Below are 4,917 nucleotides of genomic sequence, written 5' to 3'. Positions count from 1 at the left end.
GCTAGCAGCATGGCCTCTTCACCTGTCCCTCCTGCACTTTCCTGCTCATTGTGTCAGATGCAGTTGCTCCTCAGCCTCCTTTAGCAGTAATGATACTTGTAACAAATGTAGCCTATTTGCGGCTCTGGGGTCCTGGGCTCCAGGACCTCATCCACACTCACCCTCAGCACAGGTGCCCCCCAGGGATGTGTGCTCAGCCCCCTGCTGTACACCCTGTTCACCCACCACTGTACAGCAGCACACAGCTGCAACACCATCATCAAATTTGCAGATGACACCACCATTATCGGCTGCATTTCTGATGGAGATGAGATGGCATACAGGGCAGAGGTGAGAGCCCTGACATCATGGTGCCGCAACAACAACCTGCTGCTTAACGTCAGCAAAACCAAGGAGCTCATCGTGGATTACAGGAGACTGCAGAGAGGAGGCCACACCCCCATCCACATCAAAGGGGCAGAGGTGGAGAGAGTCATCTGCTTCAGATTCCTGGACATCAACATCAGTGAGGATCTGAGCAACAGTGTGAAGAGTAGTGGGCTCTTCAACCGACAGGCTCCCCACCACGAAGGTCATGGAAAGACACTGTACACTGTGTAAAGCAAACACACACATCACCCGACAGTAAGTGGAGATCAAGCAACCAGTGATTTCACATCTGCACAGCTTTTTTATATATAAGCTGTGGGGCATAACCAGGCAAGTTGGAGTGTGTTGAAGAAGTGTCCACACGCCCTGGCAAACAGGGATCATTCCTCATAAATAGGGAATATGTAACAGAAGGTATTTTTTCTCCTTAAACAGCAGCCAGGATCCAGGATTGTTAACAGGTGAGTTAATTATCACAGGTATGCTAGACTGAAAGGCAGGAAGCAGAGGGAGACCCACCCCTGCCACAGAAGATGTGGGTAACACATATCCACACCTCCACACACAGACAGAGGAAGGAGAGGACAGAAAGATGGATACGATGAGCCTGCACAGGGAGACTGACCACGATGTCTCAGCCCGGTTTTGCTTTCAAATCTGACTTTTTAGCAACAAAATGTTGTGTTCTGGACATAATGACAGAAGTAAGAGAAAATCATTCAATCATTAATGAAATTATAAATGAGATTGATGCAACTGGCCAAAAAATTGTAAAACTCAGCAGGACAGTAGGTAATGGAATAATTCTCCATGGGTTTTTCACTATAAGTAACCGTTTTGATTATGTATGCTACACGTCTAGTCGCGTGACCCTTTCCTTAGTATAACAATATTTATTAGTGCAGTGTTCAAGAACTTGTTTTGTGGCCAGTGCTCAGGGTCATTATAAAAATTGAGTTGACTTTTAATGTTGTAAATCAGTTAAACTGAGAAATAGGCTACATTTGTTACAAGTATCTGCCCCAGGGCAGCTGTGGCTACAACTGTAGCTGCCTCCACCAGTGTGTGAATGTCAGAGTGAATGAATAGTGGAATTGTAAAGCGCTTTGAGGGTCTCGAAAAGCGCTATATAAATGCAATCCATTATTATTATTATTATTATTAAATATTGAGTGTATTTCTACTTATTTATGAATATGCACAATTATAGTAAACAAGTCACCTATCTTCCTTAAATTATGTTTAATTATTAAATTGTATATTCTTCCATATTGTTGCATCAGAGTATGCATCATATAATATTTATGTATACTCTCAATTTTGGTTCCAGGACAGGACCGAGAATTGAAAATTGCAGTGAGATTAAAATCTAGAATAAATAAAATTTCATTGCTAATTGCTGTATTGTGATACATTGTTGTCATTATTTAGTCGATCTTCCAGTAAATAAAATATGCTATTCATGTGTAAATCACATAATTGTTTTTTCAGGATACATTGTTGATGTCAGATTTAGGCTTTCTCTGAGAACCTGCATTTAATATTATTTTTTAATGATTCATCTAATTATCTTTGCAAATTATGACATGCAGATGTATTTTTAACTTTCTGTTGCACAATAACTGATGCAAAAATAGGCTTGAAGACTTGCTAAAAAAAGTTTGTAAATATGAATTTTTATGGTTCAATTTCTAATGTGTCTAGTGTGTTTATTGACTGAGAGCCAATACCAAAAGTCTTACATTTAATGCTTCTGAAATTATAAAGAACACATTAACATTGTATTTTATTACTATTGTTATTTATTATTAATATTAGTGTTATTATTTTTGATGTTGTGTCCTTGGGCAAGACACTTCACCCGTTGCCTACTGGTGGTGGTCAGAGGGCCCGGTGGCGCCAGTGTCCGGCAGCCTCGCCTCTGTCAGTGCGCCCCAGGGTGGCTGTGGCTACAATGTAGCTGCCATCACCAGTGTGTGGATGGGTGGATGACTGGATATGTAAAGCGCTTTGGGGTCCTTAGGGACTAGTGAAGCGCTATACAAATACAGGCCATTTACCATTTTGTTTTTTTGTTTTTTTAGTTTGTGTACATCCGTGTTATGTCATTAAAAAACAGCATTAATAAATTCCCGGGGTAAAATCTTCCAAAGTGTAATGAAGTCTGTTGGTGCAGAGTCCTTGTTTGCTCAAACACATACGCAGTAAGCACTGCTGCCATTTTGTTTGGCAATTGTTGATAACAGCGATTGCAAACAGAGGATTCGGGGAAATGTCAGCGTTGTCATTTTTACTACTTCTTTAACCTTTTACAGCGGATGTTCAGAAGATGCCGAGAACTTTTACCGCTCTGCTCAGAAAACGAAATGCTGGTGTGTTTTGGTATTCTGTTCTGTCACTGTGTGAGAGCTGAGAGTGTCTTGTGGATTACATGGGTGAATTTTCAGTCTTGTGTAATTAAAGATTACAGAAATTACCAGACAAATGCATGCGCTTATGCTTCCTGACCCTCACTTGGCCACAATATGTTTTTTAATAATATAGACTGTCATGAAAAACAATGTCAAGTGATAGATGGTGCACTGGGGGAAGAATATTATGCATATAATCAATTGTAATTTAAAGGCAACACTGTCAGTGAACTGATATGTGTGTTGAGACATTTGTTCACAAACTGAAGCATTTAGCAACCACTGCACAAACTACTGAAATAATGCTTATGAGACTTTCTTTGGTTTGAACCTCATTTGCCTGCTGGCTTAACTCAATTGGCATCACTGCAGCACGGGGTGGGGATATGAAGGGATCCAAGTTCAGACCCTTGAATGGCAGTTATATTTGACGAGCTGCAGAAGGAAACCATGTAAATACACTGTTTGTGTGCTATATTTGGGAACAAACAGACCCTGGGAGGAGGTGGGCCGGCTAGCTTTGATGGCTGGCTGGTAGCTTAAAGGTTTTAAGCTTTTAGCACTAAAAGTGTGAAGGCCCTATTACAAGCGATCTGTTTAATATCATCTTCAATCTCCTTTTTGAGGGCCTTAGCATGCTCAAACACTAAGGAAGTATTGAATTTTGCACATGCATCGGGTCCAGTGAATACTTTTTGAAGTCCTCAGGATGTTAATGGATCATTTATCAGATTCATATTTTGACGTGGGCAACATTAAACTGCTGAGCTTTTGAGTTTTTGTTGAAGAGTTTGTTTGTGGGGGAATTTTGATCATTTGCTGTGAAATTTTAATTGGCTGACATATTTTGTCCAGTCTGAACCAAAGGTCTCACATGTCATCAGGCTCCGCCCCCAAATACATATTAACTGCAATATTGTACAGTGTTCACAGCGCCACCTAGTGGGAACAGGAAATGTAATGTTTTACACTTTCGGGGTACAGTTTCAAGGCAGCTGACCTCAGCAACCTCAAATTTCGAGTTGGTCTTACACTACAAGGAAAACTCAGTTTTCATCAAAGCGTGTAACCTTGGCAACATTGCGAATTTTTATGTTTTGCCATGAGGCACGAAATTGCTATAACTCTACGACACCTTGTCCAGTTTCTCCCAAACTTTAAAGGCATGACGAGAGTCCGACTCTGAACAGCTTGTGTTCATTGTAAGCAAAAGCTACAGCGCCACCTAGTTGTAAGGAAATGTGATGTTTTATACTTTGATGTACTGCTCCTCCCAGGTTGACCCCATACACTTAAAAGCTGTCTGAATAAACATCAGAAATTGATGATGCTTCAGTGTGAAAATGTGAGCTTTCATTTAACGGCGCACCCATGTAGAATAGCGATTCGCCATCAACAGGAAGTAGTTTTCACAGAGCTTGGAAAGCTTGAAAAGTCGTCAAACCTGGCAGACTCTCAAATGTGATGAAGGCTTTCCTGTTTTCTAGCCCTTTTCATTGAATATTGCAAAATGGCTCCACAATGCCACCTATGAAATTTTAAAGGAGTCCCTGCACTTTTTCATCTATGCGTTTGAAACTTGGCATCCTAATGTCAGATATCAAGATATACAATAAAAGTCTCATCCTCAACCCAACAGGAAGTCTGCCATTTTGAATTTAATGTGTAATTTTGGCCACATTTTCTGCTAATTTCAGGCCTCATACCTTAACAAACACTGAGGGATTTCATGAGCTCAACACGATCTTCACTTAATGGATCCTAAAGAGTTTTCATGAAAACTAAATTGCATAGCAACACTCCGAGTTTCGATCAATCACCGTGAAGCACGAAACTGTTGTAACTCAAAGACACAATACTCAGTCTCTACCAAACTTCACAGGTGTGATGAGAGTCCAGCCCTAACACACACACAAAGAAACACAGCACAATCATACAAAAGACACAAGTGAAGTTGTGCTGATAATTCAGTTACACGATGACAACATGTTTAAACGTCTTTCTTTTGGTTTTGTTGTCTTTGCTCTTTGGTTAGTGTTAGGCATCAACACCATGTTTAGAGAAAGATGATGAGCTGGTTAACAAACATGCCACTGTAACAAACCACCGTTTCTGGTTAAGTCTAAGGCCTGTCACG

Source organism: Simochromis diagramma, unplaced genomic scaffold, assembly GCF_900408965.1.
Source record: "Simochromis diagramma unplaced genomic scaffold, fSimDia1.1 OVJJ01000322.1, whole genome shotgun sequence".
Taxonomy (NCBI): Eukaryota; Metazoa; Chordata; class Actinopteri; order Cichliformes; family Cichlidae; genus Simochromis; species Simochromis diagramma.
The sequence above is the reverse complement of the archived record's forward strand: the minus strand, read 5'-3'. Positions refer to the sequence as shown.